The 13,921-nt window shown below is 39.0% G+C and overlaps 1 protein-coding gene across 1 annotated transcript in view; it reads right to left on the reverse strand.

Annotated features, from left to right (window-relative positions):
• Positions 1-1,110: 1,110 nt before the first annotated feature.
• LOC110982661 (monocarboxylate transporter 13-like) overlaps positions 1,111-13,921 on the reverse strand; it is a 43,990-nt gene continuing 31,179 nt past the window's right edge. Inside the window, exon 7 of the mRNA XM_022241246.2 lies at positions 1,111-3,094. The gene's annotated coding sequence lies outside the window, so the exon portion shown is untranslated. The remainder of the gene's footprint in view (positions 3,095-13,921) is intronic.

Consider the following 13,921-nt stretch of genomic DNA (forward strand, 5'->3'; position numbering starts at 1 on the left):
GTGGTTTTATGATCATAGTATTTGGATTCTTTTGTGGTAGATTGCTGTGTCGCATACGTTATAATTATACATGTACTTACATACACATTGCACGTTGTGTTGCATTTACGCAGGGCGTGGAGTGCACAGCAGGCCTCGTGAGTATGAGATCGCACTGTGCACTGAACTCAGGGCTGTGTACGACTTACATTGGTGGGTCATGGCTGTCATTGTTTTCTACGGCTAGCTTAGTTTACCAGATGGGATATGCCGTGTAGATTTTATGTAGTGTTCATTCCATGCAAATACCTATGTTGCAGTTCCATAATACCTGTGTTTGTGCTATTGAGAATGTTATTTATCATGCCGCTTTTATGAATTATGTTTTGGCGTTAGCTCGAGGTTTTGGAGGAACTTGCCCTTCAAGTTTCTGCAGCACTTACATCACTGCCAAGCCATCACACCAGGTTAATTTAATACAAAGTGTTAATTCTATTTTTAGTTACACACCTTACCAAACCACATTGTGTACACTAGCTTTATAAATGTAGTAAATATGTTGTATTTTTATGTACAATAAGTATCTTGGGTTTAAACATTATGTAATTATTTTTCGTACAGGGATGTAATACTTTACGTGAAGAAGCTTGGATTATTTACTGGGAGAAGCTTGGATATAGTTTACGTGAAGAAGCTCGGACATGAAAGCAACAAATAATTAAATTATCATCTGATTGGCATCCGGTTTCCGAATAATCTTTTGGGGGAGTTTGCTTAGAGGGTGCCTTGTCTTCTATCACAGGAGGGTGGATGTACCACCCCACTACCAGGGGCGGCTTAGAATGACATGTCTGGTCACAGTATGGCGTCATAGACAGTATACACTGACCTCCAGATTTCTTCAATATTCCAGTTATCTTTGTTTTATCCCCTTGGTGTGAAATATAATTTGTGGCTAAGGCTTGTGTTTGTAAATTGGTAACTGCTTATATTTCTAACAATTGGTCGCCCTTGTTGTGCATAGTGTGACTAGTATATGTTAATTTTGGTTGACTTTGTATTTACCAAAACTCACCTGAGAAAGAGGTTGATATATATGCCTATTTGCATTAATAAAGATTCGTATTATTAGTTGAGCCGTCACACACAAAGATTGCCCTGCCAGAAAATGTGGCAGAAGCCATTCTGCAGTCGAACAAGGCCCTCGCTGATACGCTAGCTGATGCGTTTCAAAATTTACGGTATCGAAGAGCTGTCACAGTCAATACAAAGTTTACTGGTTTTCTGCGGCACTCTGTGGATCAGATTTTAAAGTCTGTTATCAGAATGGCAGAATGACTTAAATGCATATACTCGTCAATTCGGTTTGTCTGACCAAGAAAAGATAAGCACTGCACTTGATTACCTCAGAGACGTTGCCAAAGAGGAAGTTATGTGTTGTCCGCCCCAAGGAGACATGTGGGTAAAACGTGAATCACCGCTAGTCCGAAGACAGTGCAGTCATTAACCAAAGCCTTGTATCCCCACGTCAACTCGAAGACGAAAGTCTCGCGGACTTTAGTCGTTGTCTTTTTCGGCTGTATGGCAAAATGGAGAGTGCGTCTAACGCCGAAAGAAGGAAACAAAATGTCATGTACTTTAATAGTTATTTATTTTCTTTAACTTTTAGACAGTTAGGCCTAATCTTTATCATGCCTGTTGACTGTCTTTTTTAATACCCTTGATGATACTCCCTATACAAAGTTGCACACTGGAGCTTGTTGCGTCCCCCAGTCCTCGTTTCTGAGTGGATCTGCTCGGTAACACTCTGAGTAGTCAGCAGGATTGAAATTCATTCACTTTTAATTGGGGTGCGAGCAAAAATCAAATATGAAGGGTAAACGACAGTCGAACACAAACAGGGAATGGATCGGTGCAGACGGTTTGATTCCGTAGGTGTTACTGATCTACATCTTCTGACGGTCCTCTGCAGACAGTGGTGTTTTTGACCAACACTGTTGTTACACCTTCATCCTTCAAGTGCTGCAGCCTCGGAGAGTCCGTTTGCCATCAAAAGACCCTGATAGCTGCCGAAGAGTTATTTTCTACAGCAGTACTGTTCCAATTGTCGTCCTGCTATTATGACTGGTTCGATGTGCTTTACTTGAAATGTTCTAGCCACTTTTGTGCTGTTTCTTGCTGAACTGTGCATGGAACTGGCTGCTCGACTGGTCAACTTCCATTGTCTGACTGTGGCAGTTTCCTGAGCTCTGTATGCCGTGTTGAACATTTTCAGAGTCTGTGTCGTCAGATGCCTGATTGCTCAGCACTGTCCACTAGAGCAGTGGGACTCCATGTTCACACTGCGGCCGTTTGAACTGTTTTCTTCTTTGTTATTGGTAATGTACAGTAGTTGATGTGACTCTTTGCATTTGCTTCCTGTGATTTTAGAACAAAGCAGAATTGTGCATATTTTGTTAAACTTTTCATACTTGCATTATTTGAGTATACCCAAATGCCGTTTTTTGTCTTTGTGGCACCTCTGCAACGTTTCAGGTTGATGAGGAGATGTGTGGGTGACCTTATGTACCAACTCATTTTTGATGATGTCTGTATCTTCTCAAAGACCTTCGATGAGCACTTGCATCATCTTGGCACTGTTTTCTTTAAGTTAAGAGAACATAATCTCAGACGTAAACCCTCAACGTGTCATCTATTTTGCAAGCAAATCGACTGTTGGGATCATACTCTATCTGCAGATGGCATTGCTACCAAATCTGAGAAGACAACGCCAATTGTTGAATGGCCTGTGCCTCGCAAGACCAAGCAACGGCGTTCCTTCCTAGGTTTTGCTAACTACTACAGGCGGTATATCAAGGGCTTTGCCGGATAGCTGCACCGCTTCATGCTGTGGTTGGTAAGACACAACGTTGTCCACCAAAAATGTTACGAAACCAGTGGTCAGAAGCTTGTCAGGCTGCCTCTGAAGAACTTAAACCCAAGTTCGTCAAACCTCCTATTCTCACATTTGCTGACTTTCATACTTGATGTAGATGCGAGTTTGTCCGGCTTGGGTGCTGTCTTGTCTCAAGTTCAAAGAGGTGAGGAGAAGGTGGTGACCTTTGCCAGTCGAGGCCTGCGAGAGAAATGAGAAAAAGATGGAAACTACAGTTCTTGCAAGTTAGAAATATTAAGACTGGGGTGGGCTATCACTGAGAAGTTTAAGGACCATCTCTATGGTTCATTTTTTAATGTCAGGGCAGACAATAATCCATTAAGTCATCTTGATACTGCAAAACTTGGTTCTACTGAACAACGCGTGGTTGCCACTTTGGCAGCTTACAATTTTAACCTCATATATCGCCCTGGTCGTGTAAACTCCAATGCAGATGGACTCTCTCGTCAAAATTACACAGAGAGGGATCAAACTAATGTCTCTGAAGTGATAGCAGGAAAAGACATGTACAGTGCTTCTTCTTTGCCTGCAACTTTGCAAGTTAAGATATTTAACACTGTTGGTGAACTGTGTCCAGGTCGAGTCCAGGCAGATGTTCTTGCCACCATCTCTTCTTTTCCATTTCTATCTAGATCTCATTTAGCCAAATTACAACAGGATTATCCGGATATTAGCCAATATTTGTAGTATCATAGTTCAGATAACTTATAGACAAAATATCTGGGACGAATTCAGTTCTCAAGGTTTTGTTGAGCCAGATTGAGCGTCTGTTCCGGACCATTATGTCCACAGGGCCCATTATGTCCGCCCCATTGTGTCCGCAGGATGCCATTGTTAATCAATAAAGTCTCAGGTATTTTTTTTCAAAAGCTTTCCCTTTTTAAAATTCCTTGCAGGTATTTAAATGTATGCTGTTATTCTTCCACAACGGATCAGTGTTGGGTCATGTTCCTAATGAAAAATGAACCAATGAAACAAAAGTTTACTTATTCTGGGTCAAAATGATTCTGTGCGGATTACTTTGTGCATAATTCCTTGTAATGGGTTTCATGGAAATGCACATACATGTACATAGTAGATGCAGTTCATGAGAAAAAGCTTTACTTTTATGAGTAAGTGTGAGTTTGTTTTTGCATTCAATTGGGGACCCTGAACAATAGAGGACAATAAGGTCCCCGATTCACATAGGGTCCCCGAATAAAAATTGTGCACAAAACATATGGGTGGTCTTTTAAAAGAGTTGAAGTAAAACAAAAGAGGAAAAATAGGGGGTCCCCAGTTGCAGAAAAATTGTGTGTTTGTGAGTGTATAGGAAAGGGGTGTAACAAGTCGCCCTACACCTATGTTTCTCCCCCATTCAACGAGTGGAAATTAACGACTTCGACCGTGGGAGACGGTTACTTGACCCACGGCCGGACCCTCGTGAACCGTATGGAAATGTCCTTAGCAACTTGCCAATCCTCTGTTGAGCCTTCTCGTTTTGAAGACTTCTTTGCACAAAGTTAATAAACGGATTGAAACTCTTTGTATTTGCCCTAGAAGGTTTAAATCGAATAAAACACTACAGAATTGGGAAAAGAAACATGAAATAAGTTTGAAATTTAGCCTCAAAGTTGTTACTAAGATGATAAATTATTTGCATGTTCAATCGATCACTTTATCTTTTTCCACAACATTTCTCAATTTTAGATGTTCTCCCAAAACAGTGAGACACTGCATACGACAGGCCAGAATCTCAACCACACGGTGTACATTTTGGTTAGAATTCCATGAGTTTTATTTGATACTTCTGCGCAGGGCGATCTGTTCGTGTTCTGTATGCCCAAAACCGATCCAGTATACTGCGGGTTGTTACCGCGGCGTACACGTGCATGTGCAGGTGCAAGGAAATTCTCGACCGTTGGAGGAAGTGTACAGGTACATGTTCGTGTGGTTCATGCTCCCACAGTACATGTAAAACTCGGGATATATTTAGTTGTTAACAGTAGTGAAAGTAAAGAAACTGAAACCTGTCAAGCCAGTTCATATTCTGTTTAATGTGTTCTTTAAAATTAATTACCGTTGCAGGTTGAAGCATATCAAGGTTCAGTATTACTTTCACGTCAAGTTTGCAAATCGTATTCGGTGGTTGCAAACTGTACTTTCATTTTGAGTACATTTTATACTTTATGAATTTTTAACTTCAGAACTATTCTTTGGGATCAAAATGTCATTTGCACCATCATTTTCCCTTATTATTGGCTGTAAATCATTGCTGGTTAGTAGTGCTGATATTTAAATTAAAATTTCATAATTATAAATCCGAAACGAAGGCCGGGAAAGGAAGTATTCCTGGGTTTTAGCTTCTGGTTGTCCTGAGCTAGAGAGGTTTGAAAAGTAAAATAACTAACCTTCCTGATTTCAATGTTTTCGTGTGGTTATAAAGAAAAATGGTTAAATTTGCAAAACTGAAACCTATTACATCTGTTATTTATAGTCAACACAGATTCTGGAGTTTGTTTGTTTGAAAAGCTGATATCCGATGTCATGAAAATTCTGTCTGATTCGATTGCAGTTTGTGTTCATATTCTGGGGTTCTCAATTGTATTTCATTTTCTGGTATGCTATGCACTCTTTATGTATTTGTTCACTTTCAAAAATGTTCTTGTGCACTCACAAATATTATTTGCACCTACGTTTTCCGTTCCTATTAGCCTTGATTTATTACTGTTCTTAGTCTCAATAAAACGTGTCGGTTAACATATTACTCTTAAAATGTTTGAACATAAATTGGTTCACCTGAAGCGTTATTAGTCAGCTAAGGGTTTCCGTTTTAATTAAAGGATCCATAAAATGAGGTTTACTTGGAAGCACTTTTTGTGCATCTCTGCACTCTTCTTTGATGTATGAAGATTGTTTGACATCCTTTTTGAGTTGCAAGAGTTACACGATAAAAACATTTAAAATTGACCGAGCATTTGCAACATTGAGATTGCCTTCAGTGGAATCACAGGTTTCCTTGTGAATGTGCACATTGCATTAAAACTTAAAAAAATAAAAAATATGGGTTAAAGTTGCCAAAACATTTCCACCAGTTCGATTGAAACCCTAAGGTGCAATTTCAAAGGTTTTATTAAACTATTTCTATGATGATCCCTCTAAGCGTGCACACTGCAAATACTGTCTGCTTTTTTTACACCAAGCAAATGTATACGAAAGACTGACAAAGTTTGCAAAAACGATTATAAGTTTCACTTGTGTGACTGGCCCGTCACTGTCATCCCTTGAACCTGAATATTCAGACAGAAAATGAGTCATTCATAGAGTAGAACCGGTATGTTCCATGTCATTATAAAGGATACTGAATTGCAGAAAGAATGAGCCTGCGGACACAATGGGGCGGATATAATGGGCCTCCAAACACAGTGGGGCTGACATTATGGGCTTGTGGACACAATGGGGTGGACATATTGGGCCTGCGGACACCATATGGCGGACATAATGGTCCGGAACATGCGTCTTAAACTTGACAATAGTGTGCTGAGGACACTGTCCTCCACCGAGAAGTTCATGACTCTGTCATTGGTACTTCATTAAAACGAGTAGTCCTTCCTTTTTGTCTAATGTCTAAAATCCTGATTAGCCTGCACAACGACTTTGGTCATCAGGGTGAGGAGAGAACCGTGTCTTTAGTTCGTAGATGTTTTAGCCATTCATGTTTAGGGACGTTAAAATCAGGGGGTGAGTGTAACCAGGTCGAGTGTTCGCTCTATCTCACCTGACGCTGGTCCTTTTTCTTTGTTCAGTCGGTGAGTCACATGGTCACCTTGATTTCATTCCTTTCATTCCGTTTCAACTGCATCATGTATTGCACTTTCGCGGAGCCTGGCCGTGCATAAATAATTCTGACTAGCGCCCTCTTGCGGACTAATACTTTTTTCTCACAGTCCCACCCCGGGTTTTAAGCGCTGAATTTGAACGTGTTGCATCCTCACTTTTGTTCTCATTGCATACCGGACATTTTTTTGCGTATTTTCTGCGTTTCTTGTCAAGTAAAAACGCGCGGGTTGCTAATTTCAATCCAACTTAGGCCAGAGATAACTTCCCCTTTTTGCTTCTGCTGATATCATTACATTTCTAGCAGCCTGCAGATTACGGGAGGCATGAACAAGCAGTCCAACTGGCGACTTGCAATTTAAAAAAACTTGGATAGGTACAAACTTGGATAGGTAAACGGTGTTTTAATGTTGTACCAATACACAATATTGTAGGATCTGATTTTCATTCCATCATGCTACATGTAATTACAGTGGAATGTCGCTATACCGAACACCGTTATACCGAACATTCAGCTGTACCGAAAATCATCCCTGTCTCCGATTGTTTTGTGCACAAAAACCTACCGCCAGATCATGCATCAGAGATCGATCCTGAGCGGTAGCTTCACGACTTTTAGGAAAAACTAATTATCAATTTTGTAACTCCAGATTTAATAAAGAACAAAAATAATTCATAGATACATTTCTAGAAACCTAAAACGTGAATGCAACGGCAAAACATCAAACACAAAAAAACAGCGAACCATAGTATCACAAGAGGGTGCACTTTAGTTAGACATGGGCGGGCGCTATTCTTCATGGCAACGCAACGTTCGGCACTTCGCTATAGCGGCTTTCTACTGTACTTGTATGAACTTGAAGAATTATCTCACAACAATGGATGATTGTTAGTTAAGAAATTGGTAATTTTATTGTGCATAATTGGACATTTGTTTCACACATGAAGTGAATTAAATCTTGTACAATTGACTCTATTGTGAGCTTTCATGCTGCAGGGAACAGCCAAGCATAATCCTATTTTATGACAACTACAATTGAAACGAAACCTTCATAATATTTACCTTGGTTAGTATTATCATTGTATGGACTTTCAAGGGTGGGTTATTTCAGGGTTATTTTGCTGAGTTTTGTGAGATTACAAAAACAAATTAACTCAAAATTAACAGTCGAATACCTCTTATCTAAAAAACAGAAGTGTATTATCAATGGTAAACTATTATTTTGTACATAATGTGTTTTATACTTGTAATCATATTGTAAATAATATTCTTTTGATGAATACATGGACCATTCCCGGTAATTTAGGTAATGTGGTACACATTACAGTAAGGGAGTCGCTCGCTGTCCAACAATTAACTTTAAACCTGTAAGAAGGAAACAAAATTCCATGTAATTCAGACAGTTATTCGTCATCACCCCTGTTGACTGTCATTTTTAAATACCGTTAATACACCTTATAATAATTTGAACATTGGAACTAGCTGCCTTCCCCAACCCTTATTTCTTATTGTATCCGCTCGGTAACACTTTGAAACTGATGAATTGTTTTGTTTCGCTTTGTTTGATTCTTTGGTTTTTAGTCGATGTCTTATTTTAAAAGTCATTAATCAATCAGAATTGGTAACCAGATTATCCTTAATGACTGGTCACTCTGCCGTGTTAAATTGCAAAAAACGAGTCTTAGAGGCTCTTTTCTAACCCAAAAATACTTTGTAAAGTATTGACATGTTCGAAATTATATATATTCCCTATTCAATATTCCCTAATCTGATCTGAACCAAACTTTGTATGTTTTCATTTTAGACCCTAATCTATCATCTTTCAAATAGGCAGACACTGCAATGTCTCCCTAAAAGCCAATGTCTACCTAATGCTGAAAAATTTACCGCAAAATGTCTCCCAAATGACCTATTTGTAAATATAATCTCAAGTCATTACACGTAAAAACGCTCAATTTTCACCGCTTAATTGTGTGGCGAAAATATTAGGTACATTTAAGTACGTATGTTCTAAGCGAAAATTTACAGAACCTTTCATGAGAAATAAAATTACCCCCATATCCTGTATGTATATTTTACATACGCGCAGGCTTGTGCAAGACATTGCAGTAATGTAATAATTTACACAATCTGTCGGTTTTTGTCTTTGGGTGTACTCTCCAACAATATACTAACATTTTCTGTATCGAAACTCTGTGGATTTGAAATCAAAACCAACTCAATAATGATTGTACAAGATTACAGTTGGTACTGGGCGAAGGAATGAAATAGTTTTACAGCGTATACTGGACGTTCATGATATCCCCAGAACAACCTCTGCACCACTCGAATCTGTGGTGCAAGAAGAGTTTAGTTTGAGAAAATATCTCCAGTTTATATTGCATATGCAGTTGAACAAACGTCATGCTCCAAGGCTGCGATCACCCACATGAAAAGCAGATTCACTTTAATGACGTCGGACCATGTAGTAATAGATATGGAATTGATTTCTACGTTTGTTTATTGTGTAACACCGAAGAAGAGTCTCTATTACTCGGCTGAATTGTTCAACCCCCAGCCTTCTACGTATCATAAAAGACATCAAATTGAGCTCACAAGTTTGCATTTCCGACCATAGCTGCTCACATATTACGCAGAGTTAAACACAAATTAGGTTTAACCAATATGAACCAAACGAAGTATAGTGTGTGAATGTCTTTCTTTTCTGAAACTGCAAGGGGGGAGGCTGGTTGATAGTCAATTTAATTTAGTCTCTCACAAGGAAGAACCGTAACATAAAGGTACAACGCAGTTGTCCTTAGGACGGCAGTTGTGGGCCATTGTGCACAAAACTGTAAGCAGCAACTGGTCTTTCTGCCAGGGCACGGGTTCTAAATTAAACGGTTTCGGTTAAAATGACGAGATAAAGACGCAAATAGCTGAAAATAAGTTTCATGTTATAAGTAAAAAGTTCAGAGCTGATGTGCCGAATGTATTCGTAGCGAGTCCTGATTTGCACGTACGTAAACAAGCTATTCAAATTGACCGACGCTTTTAAAGGTATACCTTCCCAAAACGAAAATCGATTATACTGTCCGGTGACGCGCACACACACATGTAGAATATACCTACATCATAACCTTCAGTCTTCTTTTCATAAAATGACTGAATGTGAGAATGAATTATTTAAATACCATCTCCATACCACTCACCAAAACAGGAAGTCCATATGTAATTACACCTTGTCAATTAATCCTTCCAAAGTTGTTGTGGTTGTGCATGGTGCAACAAATGTGATGTAGTTTCAAATGTTTCAAACTTTGGTAGCACTATAATTATCTCGTTTAATATCGCCCAACCGAATCTCAATTCCTTAAACATTTTTTAATGGACTTGAAACTACGTATAAAATTCCTGGAACGATTCCGTTGATATGCACTGCAGAATAAACAATGCACGGTCCACATAACTATACAGCTGTCACTCGTGACTCTTTCCGCATTTGATATTATCGATTATACGTATGCAAAACTCAGTGTAATTTGTTGTTTACTTGGTAGAAAGAATAATGTCTGCAAACAGTTGCTCTCCAGCTAGTCTTAATAGTCTCTATAGTCTCCAACTGAATCTATACAAGTAGTATGCGCATTGGTTTATTTCTGAACTGTAGTTATGGTTGGCAGGTTTTATTTATGTTCGTGCTTTCTTTCAGCAATACTTATCTGTTGACTCATGACTTGATTCACATTACAAACTTCATTGTCAAAAACATATTAACCAATCGTTGCAATAACGCCAAACAAAAGAGAAATGGCGAAACCTGTTTGAAGAGGACGTTGTGTGTTCTTACGTCCATATTGCAAACTTGTTAGGTCATATTTACCGATTTGTGACTTTCCATAAAAAGGTTTGTGCTCCACGGCGCAGGCCGTGTTTGTGTATACATGTGTGGTAAACGAGTGAAGTCTCCCTTAAATGCAGCCTGACTTTGTAACATATAGGGCAGTTACATGGAACCGTCGTTTTTCTCGGGAACAATACCTTCCTTACTAAAACTTCGTTCAGGTTAAAAAAAAAAAAAAGCGGATTTCCTTTGCATCAGTAAAACACTCGTCGCAATACCAACTAGCCATTTGGAAACATGGTGGGCAACATTGCAACGTTGGCGCTATTGAAATTAGGTTCAGTGGAATGAAAACAAAACTTTACTCAAACTAAATAGTGCCCGAGTTGTGTCCATTAGAGTTAAGATATGTTAATTGAAATAGAATTCGCTGTAAATTTGCATTTTGAAGAGTGTTAAAGTGTACTTACCGTGTGCAATCCATTAAAGCATAAGACTCAGGAAATGACTGAAACCACGTTTAATGCTTTGCATTTTATTGTTTCACTTTCGACCCATAGCGTATTAGACCTACTGCTGTTAGAGCCGATTGTCATGGTGGCGCGCAGCATTTGAAAAAAATGTTTTTCCACTTTGTTATCTAATCAATTGGATTTTTGAAGCCGAAATCTGTACTAATATTTTCATAGTGATTTGCTCTCCAGACTCTATTGCAAGCTTTGGGGAGGAAGAAAAGTGGAAAAGTCCCAAACATACCGTCTCTGTCTCATCATATTTAACAGAAAGAGAAATGCCACCTGCCCTTGGAGGGGATGGGGTTTGGCGGATGTGGGATTGCCCCCCACCTCGATGGTCAGTGATAGATAAATAAGGATGGACCGACTGAATGCACAGGTGTTCTGTGATATTTGTTTTAATGATATTCTAACACATTAAAACCTTTTACTTGACGTTTCTTACGAACGAGATTTCCAGCTTAGTTTCATCTGCGTTAAACACAAAAATATCAGCAAAAAGTTAACAAGTTGCACTACCTACCAAAAAACCGCCTCCTTTATAAACATAAAAATGACGAGAAACTAAAAATTTAAATCGACCTCAAAATAGCCTTCCTATGGCAAGAGTCTTCATCCTGGGAGAACGTGTAATCCAGTTTCGTCCAAAATTGAAATATTAAATCGCCCACTGTCTGTCCAAGATCTTTTCATCTAAACAGAAAATGGGAACTATGCAACCCAATTCAAGACTTCACCTCGACATGGACATTGCCTTCTTTGGTGTAGAAGGTGATTGAAATGTCAGTGCTTCGCTTCCACGAAACAATTGAATATTCTGTGATAAGGGGACATTTAGTTTGATTCTGGCAATCATTGGGGCAACACGTCTTGACAGGAAGCCAGAACCACCTGCTAGCTATATTCTTTTGTGTCTGTTCCCACTGCTAATATAATGAATTGGACAACGGCTCATTTTGTTATCATTCAGACAACTAAATGAAGACTGCAAACAGGTTATTATTAAACAGGTGCCACCAACCGTACTCGAATGATTTTCATGGACAGCGCTCATTCATTTTGGTCACGGGTGTCGCCAGGATTTTTTTCCAGCGGGCAAACCACTTTTTTAAAGCATGGAAACAAACTTTTTTCTGGGGGGATCAATATTGATTCCATTTAAATAAAGCTTACCCTTTCCATATGATGTTATATGCAAAAACCACTTGTGGACAGCTGCTAAGCTTTGTTATTGCATGCTGTTTGCATGGGCTATTTTAAGCAATTTGTTTTCCTTCAGCGACTTTAAAATTTCCCACACTATTGGTTGACGTATATTTTAAAGAGATGATACTCCCTGAAGACATTCAAGGGCTATATCAGTACCCTTCTTTCGAACCAAGAGATACATAATTCTTATGACCATATCCTGTTCGTTACCTATTTATGTACTTCAAATGTTTCTTAGTTTCGTATCAGTTGATTTTGTGGTCCAACCTCTTGTTTGTTGTACCTAAGTCATGTAGCCAGCTGTTGTCTTCAATGGGTTTTATTTTCTTAGTACAATGTACAGTTCCAACTCTTGCTCATTTCCTTTAACTTTGTCCAATTCCCCTTCCTCACCCCACAGTTTAAGATTTAGTTTCGATGTATTCATTAGTCTTTCCACAAACAAACCATTGATTTGAAAACGGTGTTGTAATAATTTGTATGCATATAGTTTCTTGTTAATAGTATTTTAATTCCCCCGGTGATGGCGATTATATACACTTAATTAAATCATTCAAAATAGAGTTTAAAAAAATGCATACTCACACCTGATTATGCAACCTCATCAGAAATAATTTTGCTTCCTGAAACTGCCTACAAGTTTTCCAACGCTTGAGATGGCAACAACTGTATCCAAGCAAATTATACTTTGTAGTCTGTGTACAGCTACACCAGAATGTGAAATAGTCTGAAAAGGTCCCTGCTTTAGTTGCTTTTCAACAGTGTAAAGGGAACTTTAGAAATCATTTTAATGCAGTATCAACAGTAATCGATATCTATTAAAGGTCTTGGGGGTTCATTTTTTTATATGAAGGCCTATTTAGCTTTCTCACAACGTTGCGTTCACACAGATGAAGAGCCGACGACAAAAACACACCTTACGATATTCCCGTAATCGAAAATCTCATTTGTACACATACACTGTGTAGTCACCCGATCGGACTACCCACCGCTACTTGTAACTTACACAGTGCAGAAAAATAGCGTGCAATAACTGTGATGCTAATATGTTCTCGTATGATGCAATACATTGGCACACTTATAAATGAGGCTAATCAGCGTCAAGAAAATTTGCAAGCAGAAGGCTCGAACAAGCGTCACTTACAAGTTTGGCCACTGTATTGCATCATACGATAATGTCTTGGCATCACAGTTAGAGCATTGTAGAGCATAGCTATTTTGCTGCACAGGCCTAGGTAGTGGTGGGTCGTCGGATCGGGTGGTGTAGTGGCTTCTTATGTGGGTGGACACGTTACATCTGCCTGTAACAAAGACGACACACATGCACAGTCCATAGGGTTGCAGGCCAGTAAAGAGGCCAAAAACTGCTTGCGTGGGCCAAACCATAATTTGTATTGCATTCAAATTCTCTTTGAAATAGAGCATTTTGTGGCCCATTAACTTGAAGATTTGTAGAAACAACACGCTTAGGCGAGCAAAAAGAATACCAGCTTGTGTCTGAGAGAGATTTGGAAGATAAATCGGTGCCACAAAACGGTCTTTTTTTAGAGAAGTGTAGGTATCGATATTTTAAACTTGCGAGGGGCATAAACAACTACTTGTAAGGGGTGACCTTCCTTTAAAAAAGTCTTCAAAAGTCATCG

Source organism: Acanthaster planci, linkage group LG16 (assembly GCF_054643075.1).
Source record: "Acanthaster planci isolate LZ-2023a linkage group LG16, COTS_SCS, whole genome shotgun sequence".
Classification (NCBI taxonomy): Eukaryota; Metazoa; Echinodermata; class Asteroidea; order Valvatida; family Acanthasteridae; genus Acanthaster; species Acanthaster planci.